This window comes from Ovis canadensis, chromosome 20 (assembly GCF_042477335.2).
Source record: "Ovis canadensis isolate MfBH-ARS-UI-01 breed Bighorn chromosome 20, ARS-UI_OviCan_v2, whole genome shotgun sequence".
Classification (NCBI taxonomy): Eukaryota; Metazoa; Chordata; class Mammalia; order Artiodactyla; family Bovidae; genus Ovis; species Ovis canadensis.
In genome coordinates, this window is record NC_091264.1 from 64,696,285 (window position 1) to 64,707,448 (window position 11,164).

At 57.6% G+C, this 11,164-nt stretch overlaps 1 long non-coding RNA gene across 3 annotated transcripts; it reads right to left on the reverse strand.

The window, feature by feature from the left end:
• Positions 1 to 665: 665 nt before the first annotated feature.
• On the reverse strand, positions 666 to 8,906 carry LOC138425269 (uncharacterized). 3 transcript variants are annotated; one of them, XR_011251142.1, is made up of 5 exons: positions 8,346 to 8,633; positions 7,412 to 7,583; positions 6,538 to 7,030; positions 5,482 to 5,762; positions 666 to 5,303 (listed from the first exon to the last, which is right to left on the reverse strand). It is a non-coding gene; the product is annotated as an uncharacterized lncRNA (long non-coding RNA). The 3 variants fall into 3 exon arrangements; XR_011251144.1 differs by having other exon boundaries at positions 7,412 to 7,615; positions 8,346 to 8,500; XR_011251143.1 differs by lacking the exon at positions 7,412 to 7,583 and having other exon boundaries at positions 8,346 to 8,906.
• Between the last annotated feature and the right edge of the window lie 2,258 nt (positions 8,907 to 11,164).

An 11,164-nucleotide genomic window follows, 5' to 3' on the forward strand; every position in this document is an offset into this window, starting at 1 on the left:
CCTCCTCCAGGGGATCTTCCCAACCCAGGGGTCGAACCCGGGTCTCCCACATTGCAGGCTGATTCTCTGCCAGCTGAGCTACCAGGGAAGCCCAAGAATCCTGGAGTGGGTAGCCTATCCCTTCGCCAGCGGATCTAAACTGGAAAAGGAAACAGGCGGTGTGTGTGCTTTTGACTTTGGGTCTCCCCTTCCTGAGAGCTCCCCGCTGGCGGCCCCGGGAAGACCCTCCTGTGACCCAGTGGGCAGCAGATGGCCTTCCCGTGGCCTCCGCACCTCACTGGCCTCCAGCCGCGTTCGGTCAAGGCAGCCCGCTTCCTAATAGGCAGTTGGGTGGCCGACGGGGTCAACAGCTGCCTTCCTCTCTTGGGGGTCAAATTCAGTTCTGAATGGATGGAGTCTCCTCCTGACAGGGTTAGAATCAACCACACTCAGTCGATCAGCGTCCAAGTTCCAATCGCTCGTTCCTGGGTATCTCCCTCGTTATCCATGTTCCACAGGGCGCTTCTCCCCAGCTGTGGGGTCACAGCGGGGGCAGCTCCCTTAGCTCCTCAGCTCATGGGGACCGTGTCACCTCTCGGGGCCCGGCTCAGCTCCCCAGGCCCACCGCAGCTTTCACACAGAATGCTCCACTGTTTTCCAGTCAGCATACACCCAGATCTCTAAGGTAAGGGTCAGATTTTTGCATGTTTTCCTATAAAATACATCACAGCGTTCTCTGACTTCCTTTTTTTTTTTTTTTCCTGGAAAAATATGATCTTCCAGGCCCATTTGTTGCGTGCCCAGATTTGGAAGAAGCGGGCGTACACATCAGTATTTTCAAGCGCAGCAGTAAACGGGGCCCGTGCAAACTCCTGGTGAGGACGCCGCTGTGGGCGGTGGGGACTCGGGCTCGTGCCCTGTGTGGAAGCTGGCGGTCACGCGGGTGTCGTGGGCACAGAGCAGCCAGTCCACCCAGCCCTTCAGCAGAAGCTGGGAATCTGACTTTCTATGTGAAGTGCCCCAATTTAGAGATGTTGCAAAAAGCAAAAGTAACGAGAAACGACCAAGTAAAAGAACCAGGAATTTCGGGCTTCTGGACTGTCAGCTCAGAGAATTGATGCCCCAGGGCTTAGGTGGACATGGGAAGTCCACTCGCTGGTCCACATGCCCCTGTGAGTGGGGAAGTCCACCGGTGAGTTGAACCTGTTTCGTGAGTGTGGACATTGGAGGAGAGGGAGGGAAGAAATTAGATCAAATACCAGTGTAAATGCCCCTGGGATCAAGACTTCAGAGTTGATGGACAACACCTGAGACCACAAAAAGTCAACCAGTGAATTAGGAGCCTGGGGTCAGCAGATTTAAGCCACTGCATAAAGAAGAGAAAACACCAAGGTCCTGCTATGTAGCACAGGGGACTATACTCAGTGTCTTGTAATAACCTGTGTTGGAAAAGACCCTGAAAAAGACTAGCTGTTTCTGTGTTACTGAGTCGCTGCTGTACACCAGACCCTGCGCCAGCTTGCATCCCCCACTGACCGTGCAGGACGGCTCCCCGGTCTCCACACCCTCTCCAGCGTCTATTATTTGTAGACTGTCTCACGACGTCCATTCTGACGAGTGGTGATGCCTCGCTGCAGTTTTGATTTGCGTTTCTCCCATCGTCATCGACGCTGCGCATCCCTTCGTGTGCCTCTTGGCCTCGCTACGGTCTCCAGGCTCTTTGGTGGGTTTGGAGCCGCCGGTCACCCAGTTTCCGGTCGAGGACACGGGCGTCTTCCGCTGAAGTCCATTTCTTCCGGGAGAAGCAGGTCTGGGCAGTGTGTGGGGCCCGGGGACATGGCTGCTGCTGACCGCAGGCTGCACCTCCTCTTCATGGTTTTGAAAATACGTTTTTATTTTTGGAACTGTTTGCTGTCCTTTCCTGAAAGGGAGCTTAATGACCAGGTACCCCTCTGGTGTCCTACCCCACCCACAGGGAGAGTGATTTTTGCCCATTTCAGTTTCTCGAGCATTTGATGGAAACACACAACGTCAACAGTAGGGCTTTGAGAAGCTGGAACAGCTGGATGACGGGAGTGCGAAGTCCTCCCGTGACTCGAAACGCTGACTCACTGAGAGAGGTCTGATCGAGCCTCATCCGCCTCCCACTGGGTTATTTTATTTTATTTTTTATAATTTGATGCGTGGAGTTGATTTGACTGAGTCAGCCTGCTGTTTTGCAGAGAGAAGACTTCAATACAATCCACGAAGTCGGTGCTCTGAGCACTTAGGCAGAGCTGCCCTGGCCTCCCAGCCCTGAGGCTGCGATGCTGGGAGGGGACTGAAGACACCAGCCTCCAGGCGGCCGGGAGGCCACCGCGGGGAGCAGGGGAGGGGAAGGCATCATCCAGCGGGTGGAAAACTCTGAACAGAGCGTGAGGGAGGCCGAGGAGGCGGCAGGGTGAGCAGGAGGGACTGTGGTCACAGGGAGGTAAGGGCCGCGGCCGAGCGTGAGACGCACCTCTGGGCCTGAACGTGCGGAAACGGGGCCTGACAGCTCAGTCTCCAGGGAGCTTGGCAGGGCGGGCAGCTCACAGGCCAGTCTGCGGCCCCTCCTGGCCATGTAGGTGCAGGAGGGGGACACATGGGTGGGTGGTCTCTGCTGTCCAGGCTGGTCCCAGCGCACACTTGAGCAGAGCTGCTTTCTTCAGGCCTGGGCTCAGCCTGCAGACAGGAGCTGAGCGGTTCTCCCGGCCCAGGAGCCCCTCAGGGGCCCTGGGATCCGGTTAGACGAGCTCAGAGCCCTGGCGCGGGAGGCTCACGCTTGTCATCCCAGCCCCTCTCCCCCCAGGGGAGAGGGTGTGGGGCCTCCTCTCCCCCCAGGCCGGGCGGGTTAGCCTGCTGCCGCCCCCGCCCCCGCCGGGCAGTGTCTGCTCCCTCGGGAATCTGGCTCCACTGGACCTTTGGGCACAGGGTGGTGGTGGGGGATGGCCGCGCCGGCGCTTCCCCAGAAGGAAACTAAGAGAAAGGAATGAGGACGTGCAGCTGTGCAACCCACGGGCTCTGTCCACGCGTCTGCGGAGGAGGACAGGCGGGACCCGCCCCTGAGGCTGGCCGGCCCCCGGGCTGCTTGGCTTCCTGGGTCACTAGAAGCCAGAGGCAAGTGTGGATTTGGAAGGTCCCAGGTCGTCCAGGGAAACCTCTAGGTTTGGGGGGCTCCTCCCCGCAGTAGGGGGGCCTTGACCTGGGTGCCGTCACTGCTGTGGGCTGGTGGCCTCCCCTCCAGCCCCAGGGGAGCCTGGACTGGGTGTGCTGTGGCCCCCAGGCCCCAGACCTGCAGGCCTTGCCTGACCCCACTGCTCTGTGTTGAGCCCGGACCTCCTGACCTTGTCCGGCAGGGCTCCGCTCCCACAGCCCACCCGTGGCCAGAGCCCTGTCCACGCATGGGCCCAGCGGCACGGCCGGCCGATCCTCCACCATCACCATGAGGGGCTTCTGGTCACCAGTGGGCTCGCTACTTCTATGTTCTGTTTACAGACCTGTGTCTCACTGGGCCCCAAGCCCTCGGTTCAGAGGCCACATAATCCATTCTGCACGGCCAGCTCTGCGTAGGGACGTGAAAACCAGTTTGGGTAATGCATTGAATAGAAACTGGTGATAAATTGAACGGAATATCCCAGAGAATTCTCTCTTCACAAATCTTTTCCGAAAACCTCAGGAGCCTGAATATGCTCCACTATTTACTTGATTATCGCCCTGGTAATCAGCTTCCAAAATGAGCTCTGAGCAGGCCCCGGGGGGTGTGGGGTCTGGAAGATTTGCGAGCAGCCGGATGCCGGGGACGCGCCCGCCCTCTCGGGAGCCCGGCTGTTCCTCGCACACGAGGTCGCCAAGCCCATCGTTTCTCGCCGTCACTCGCTGCCCTGATTTTCCACCTGGAACAGGTTCAAGTGCTATGACTGATGTTAATCACTGCTCGTGACGGTTATTACCGTTTAGGAGTGAAGTGGCTCTGGCTGGAATTCTCCTCTTAACAGTCGTGTGCTCGTGATAAGGGTTGAAGTCGCTGCAGTGAGTCCCTAGGCAGCAGTTGTACTTTGGAGCCAGGTGGACAGGGTTCACATCTCAGCTATACCCCCAAAGGGTAACTCAGAGCCAGTCCCAGGAGCCCTCTGTGCCTCAGTTTGCCCACCTGGAAAGAGGGGTGCTCATAGGTTCTTCACAGTCTGTTACAAGAATCCAGTGAAAGAAAGCATGGGAATGCTTAGCAGTGTCTGGAAAACAATCTGTGGCCAGTAGGTGATGGAGTCTGTTACTGGACACCCGTGTTAGGAGCAATTCGTAGTAGGCTTTGCTGAGGGGCTGTTCCCAGCCGGTTTCAGGGGGAAGCGTCCAACAGGCGCAGGGTATTGCCAGGCTTTGCGCTAGTGGCCGTGAGCTGGGCGGATCACGGACCTGACCACGGGCATTTCTTACGCTTTCGTGGATGATTCCGACGGAAGCACACAGCATGTGTAAGAAATGCGCCCGAGGAACAGCACGGAGATAAATACGGAAGAAAAGGGTGACGGGCACTTTGCTCTGATTTAATCCGCTTGGTTCATCATATTCAAACCCAGAGAAGCACAGTCTTCAGTGTCGGGCAGAAGTGCAGGCTCGAAGGTGGCTGTGGGCTGCGCCGTCGCTGTCTGGAGGTGCAGCTGCTGGGTGACCCCCTGACCCCCCACGCATTCTCATGGGCAGAGTCGCTCTCCATCAAACCCTCCCAGCTTCCCTTCCCCTGGTGGAACCTGCCACCTGGTTGCTTCCTTACTCTGAGGTGCAGAACCCTCATCACAGTGTAAGGAGCATCCCTTCCCTGGGGATCCGAAGTGTGACCAGGGACCAAACTCCAGACCCCAAGGAAGGGGCTCTGGTGGTCGGATTCCAGGGCTCGGCTGTGGGCAGGGTGAGGACAGGGTCCCGTGTCAGGACAGTACCAGGATCCTCCCTGAAATAGTGTTGAGCACGGTCCCCGGCTGGTCTTAGCAAAGCCGAGATGGGGTGCCAGGCTCTGCCCTGGGGCCCGCGAGACGAGGGCAAGCAGGCTAGGGGGGCTCTCACTCTGCTTCACCCGCAGCTCGCAGCTCGCAGCTCTGGGTCGTTTCTAGGACACTAAGATGTGTGTTTAGATAAAGCTGGAAGCTGCGGTCACGACCTCTGAAGTCCTCCTTTCCTTCTGCCGCTAGCTGAAGGAAAGCTTCTGGGCTTTGGAGGCCGACGTGTGTGGGCTGAAATCTTCATTGCTGCCCACATTCGGGCAGCCCCAGGGTCTGCAGGGCTTTCCTGAGCCAGAGACGGTTGAGCTGAAATGGGAAAGGAGGACGAGTGGGAAGGGGCGGGCAGGAAAGAGCCCGGGAGAGGGGGCGGCACCCGCAAAGCCCGTGAGCAGGAGCGTGGCCTCGAGCAGCCGCGCTTCTGCTGACCAGCTTCTTCCCCAGCCTGTCCCAGAGCAGTGAGGGGGAGCGAGCAGTGAGACCTCACCGGCTGGCGCAGGGAGGGCTTGCTCCTTTCCACGGCCGTGGACACCCATCTCCCTGTGAAAGTGAAAGTGAAGTCGCTCAGTCGTGTCTGACTCTTTGCGACCCATGGACTGTAGCTTACCAAGCTCCTCTGTTCATGGGATTTCCCTACGAAAGCCCTAGAAAAATCTCGCTCCCCTCACAAAGAGAGCATGTTCTGGAATTTAGAAGATGTTGCAGCAACGCGGATCCAGGGAGCCAGAGCCACGCCCACCGGGAGAAGCTGCCCGTCCCAGGCCCGGCCTGCAACGAAAGGGCGAAATGCTGTCACTCAGCCGGGGGCGGGGGCTCACGCAGGGGGGCAGGGGTTCACGCAGGAGCGGAGGGGGTTCACGCAGGGGCAGGGGGGCTCATGCAGGGGTGGAGGGGGTTCACGCAGGAGTGGACAGGGCTCACGCAGGGGCGGGGGGTCATGCAGGGGTGGGGGCTCACGCAGGGGTGGGGGGGCTCACGCAGGGGTGGGGGATTCACGCAGGAGTGGACGGGGCTCACGCAGGGGTGGAGGGGGTTCACGCAGAGGTGGGGGGGTTCACGCAGCAGTGGGGGGTTCACGCAGCGGTGGGGGGGTTCACACAGGGGTGGAAGGGGTTCACGCAGGGGTGGGGGGGTTCACGCAGCGGTGGGGGGGTTCACACAGGGGTGGGGGGCTTCACGCAGGGGTGAAGGGCTTCACGCAGGGGTTAAGGGGTTCACGCAGGGGTTAAGGGGTTCACGCAGGGGTGGAGAGGGCTCATGCAGGGGTGAAGGGGTTCACGCAGGGGTGGAGGGGGCTCACGCAGGGTGGGGTGGTTCATGCGGGGGTGGGGGTTCATGCAGGGGTGGAGGGGGTTCACGCAGGGGTGGGGGATTCGCACAGGGGTGAGGGGGTTCACGAAGGGGTGGAGGGGGCTCACTCGGGGTGGGGGGGTTCACACAGGGGTGGAGGGGGTTCACGCAGGGGTGGAGGGGGTTCACGCAGGAATGGGATTTCACGCAGGGGTGGAGGGGGTTCACGCAGGGGTGGAGGGGGCTCACCTACCGGCTGGCTCCCTGGGGGGTGGTTCCTGGTCTCCCCTGCTTTGTCACACAGGGAGAGAAAGCCAAAGGACTATAGGATTTCTCCACCGTGGGTCCCAGCTGAGCCTGAATTATTCAAACGCGCTGGATCAATTATTCAGGACGATGAATTGGCGTGTGCGGTGTGGGTTTGCTAGTAAACAAGAGGACTGAGACGCAATGGGCAGGAGACACGCCCCACCCCTCTCGCTGATGGCATCTGTGTCTTGCCCTGACTTCAGGGCTCTTTCTGGGGAGAGCAGTGACCCCACGGACGCTCCCCGGACAGATCCGGGAGTGGCGGGAGCGGCTGGACTTGTCCCCCAGGCCTGGCTCCCAAGGCCAGATTGTATTTGACCTCAGATTGGCCGTAGGTCTGCCAGGACGTCTTGTGAGTTTGCTTTCTCCATCGTTTGTTGTGAAATGTCTTCGTGGTAGTTGTGAAACAGATCTTTGTTGCAAGTCCTCGTCCTAGCCTGGAGGGCGTGAGATTGAAAATACGTGGGGCCCAGGCCCCAGACGAATGTGAACCCTTCAGCTGACGAGGTGGCGGGGTTTTTCTGAACCACATCAGGGAGGTCTGGAGCCTCCCGCCCCGCCCGTGTGCCTGTTCAGGCCCCCAGTCACCCACAAATTCTCCTCTGATTCTGTGTCTTCTCCAGCTTAATGCGTCCAGAACAGCCGCCCCTCGCCTCCTGCAAACCTGCCCGTTCCCAGCGATCTCCAGCCAGGAATGTGGGGACTGTTCTTGGCCCTCTGTCCCCTCCACCATCAGGCCATCGTGAAACCCCGTCTCCAGATTACCTCTCACCTCCGTCCTCACTGCCCCCTGCCACCCACTGCCTGCCAGTCCTTACCAGGCCACCAGATCCCAGGGTCTGAGCTCAGCCCCAGTCAGGTAGCTGTGCCCACAAACTGGCTTGTAGCAGGCGTATCAGCCACGTCCCTCCAATCTTGGCAAGAATCCATCACAAGGCCAAGGACAGCAGGTGGGAGTGGGTGCCAGGTCCATCCTGGCCTTAAAAGCTCCTTAAAGGAACAGATTTTCCTTTGCTGGGGATCTGTGGATTACTGTATGTGATTCAAATTGAGTTTTTTACCTAAGCTTGTCTGAGTGCTTCCAAACTTGCTTCTCTGTTGATCTGAGTGGCTGGCTACCTGAGGCTTTGGCCCTTCGGGGGTCCAGGGGAGCCACAAAGGGGAAGCTACTCGGGGGTGTGTTTTCAGGACTATGCGGGTGAAAGTAGAGACCTCCTCTAAAGGATGGGTTAGCCCGCCTGGGGTCATCGAGTCACCCCCCATCTGCACCCCACAGGGGCGTGTTTACGCCCAGGGTCTCCTGGGAGAGCTGGGGGGGAGGCATGTCCAAATATGGGACTTCTGCCCCCGGTCATGCTCCCAGCACGCAGGGACAGACACGGACACTCCCGTGGACACTCAGCGCCTGGACATCAGAGGGTTTCTGTGTGTGTTTGCGGTTTCTCATGCTTTGTTTCGTTTTAGTTCAGAAAAATATTCCGACCCTGGAGGAAAGCTCTCCCTGCAGCAGGAGAACCAGGTTGGGTGGGGCGTCTAACCCCCGGGGGTCTTCAGGCCGCCCTGTGGTTCCTGGCAGGACAGTCCCTGCTGACAGCAGGCACTGGGCTCCGTCCCTCCCTGGAGATCCTGGCATCCCGGTGAGGACGGTGGCCAGGAGCGCGGGCCGCTCAGAGCAGCCCTCGGTCCCGCTGTGGGTCTTCCGACCCAAGCTCCCTGGGGACCCCCCACCCCCCGGCCACCTTATTAGCATACCAGAAACCCTCTCCTCGATAAAGGAAATTCCAAAGAGCTGGAAACTCTGCCAGGACCTGGGGCAGACTGTGTACAGACTTCGCCGGCCACTGTTCGTGCTGCGCTTCTCTGGAGCAGACTGTACAGTCTTCACCGTTGTTCTCTGTTTGTGTTGTGCCTCCCACGACTGCGAGCGATGATTTACGCAGTTCCGTGTTTACCGTCCGTCTGTCCCACTGCACCGTCAGCTCCATGCAGACAGGGGTCTGGTTGCTCCTGTTTAGATGTGTCCTCCAAGCCCGACGCCCCGGCCCCAGAGCTGCTCACGTGATGGTTACACAGAGCTTGAGCGGCAGGGAACGAGGCCAGAGAGGCACTTGGGGGCCAGACTGCAGGCCAGAAGTTGTCAAGTCCCCAGGGTCCAGCGTCATGAAGCCCCTTTGCAACACAGTCCTTGGAAGCCTGGGGGCAGCGGTGGAAGATTCCTGTGACCCAGGACTTCACTGCAGGGCGGGGTGTGACTGAGCTCTAAGTCAGGGAAAAGGGCCCAAAATACAGAAGGGGGTGAGATTCGTCTCTCTCATGCTCAACAGCCTGAGAAGTGATAATCAAAGGCAAGAAGGGGAGGAGCAGGAGACGGAGGAGACGTGGGGCCCACGTGGGGAGTTGGGGACCAGCCCTGGTGCCTGCTGAGCATCTCTCCTCCGAAGTTGCGGGGAGAAACCGCGGGGAGGGAGCCAGTTCCTCCAGGGGGAGCTGATGAAGGCTCAGGTCACAGGCGTCAGCATCCCCTGCTGACAGCCAGGGCAAGTATGGAAATACATCAAAAAATATAAATATACAAGAAACATGTTGATGTCTGCTGATGAAAATAGCAGAGCAGCAGAGCCAGATGACATCGTGCTGTGAGATGGCCTGCTGGTCAGTGCAGACTGGTCCATGCAGTCCTCTTTCCAGAGCAGACTGGAGGGCCTTTACACAGGCAGACAAAGGTCTCCGGCCTTCACTCTCTCTGCTCGGCTAAGCTGAGCCTGCTCTTCAGATCCACTGTGCTTTTATTGCAAATAAGAACAGAAGCGTTGAGCACAAATGAAAGTGAAATTCACTTGGTCGTGTCTGACTCTTTGCAACCCCATGGATTGCACCTGTACAGTCCATGGAATTCTCCAGGCCAGAATACTGGAGTGGGTAGCCTTATCCCTTCTCCAGAGGATCTTCCCTACCCAGGGATCAAACCCAGGTCTCCTGCATTGCTGGCAAATTCTTTACCAGCTGAGGCACAAGAAAGGTTTAGCACAATGATCAAACTCAAACATTTCTATGTTGTCAAATAAAAATATAGTGTTCAAGTTTTTTAAGCCCATAAACTTAGAGGCACATTTTAAAGAAAATAAGCTATAAAAAGAAAGTCCTGCCACCTTGAAAAAGGCCAGGTGGGGGGTTAGGAGAGCAGAAAAGGAGGAAACAGAAGAGAAAATCACATTTCTTCCAGGGAGCTGGAGCCAGTGACTTGGGGGAGCTCCCCGGGGCGGGGCGGGGCTGGAGAACCAAGGCCTTGAGCAAACGCTGAACATTGGTCGTTACTAACATTGACTTGGTCATCTAGGCTTTTCAAGGTAACGGTTTGTATTTTAAAAGATGATTTCCAATCTTTTAGAATCTCGCTCTAAGTGGAATACTCTATGTTTCCTTCTGGAAGCCATTAACCTGCACTTGGGTGGCTGGCAGAATCTTAACTATACCTGGAAGGAGCTGCCAGTCTTGTTCAGATATGATACCAAGTCCAGACTAAATGTATCCCCACCTTAGCTTCCCTCAGAGAATCCTAGCAAAGCCCTGGCGTGCCATCCACAGAAAGAGGGCCGTGGGGGGTGGCTGAGTGGGAAGAGGCGGGCTTCCTGCCTGCAGTTGCAGGGACGTCCTTGGAGAAGGTAAGTGTACCGATTTTCTTCCCTTTCTTTCCACATCTCTCTTGTATTGATGCACTTCCCTTTCATTAAGCACTTTATTTTCACTGCATGTTTGATTCTTAGGTTGACTCTGTATTTTTATCCTCCTAAATATCTAAGAAGGATATTATACGTTTGAAAAAAATAAACAGAAAATACCGAGCTTGGCAAATTTCACAGGAGGATGTGAGTTTGTGAACACCCTGCCGGAGCCCTTCCAGGACCTTGGAAGCAGGCAGTAAGTCAGAGTCGTGAGGCTTTAGCACCATAGCAAACCCACCGTCCCCAGGCAGGGTCCAGGCCCAGAGAGAACCCTTCCGGGAAATGCCTGTGATCTGGGCCAAGTCTCTGGTTTCACACCCATGGTGACTGTCACCCAGAGAAGGGGTCACGTCCAGTCTCTTTATCCCCACCAAGAAGTCTAAGTGGGGGAGGCGGGGATCACACGCCAAGAATGCCTCTTGTCCCCAAACAACCTCCTCCTCGCTGCTCTCTGGACAAAGTCCCCCAGTCACTCGTTAAGTCATGCCCTCGTTACACAGAAATCTGCTGAGTGTTTGCTCTGAGCCAGGCATCCTGCCAGGAGGGCATCCAGCCTGTGGCCTGTTCTGTGGCTTCGGGCTTAAAGCTCTGCTTGCTGTTCTCTGGGCCCCGATACTGCTCCTGTGCGATGGGCTGTCTCACGGGCGGAAGGGTGGGGTCCTGGATGCCACTCAGCCCCCCAGTGCAGGCAGCCCGGGGCTCTGGCCACGAGGCATGGATGCAAGGCCCAGCTCTGGCCTAGTGAGGTGCATCCCTTGGGCAGTCAGCCTCCCTGAGCGCTGTGTGTTCATCTGTACGTGTTTGTCTCTCGGTCGTGTCCGACTCTACAACCTCGTGGACTATGTCCCA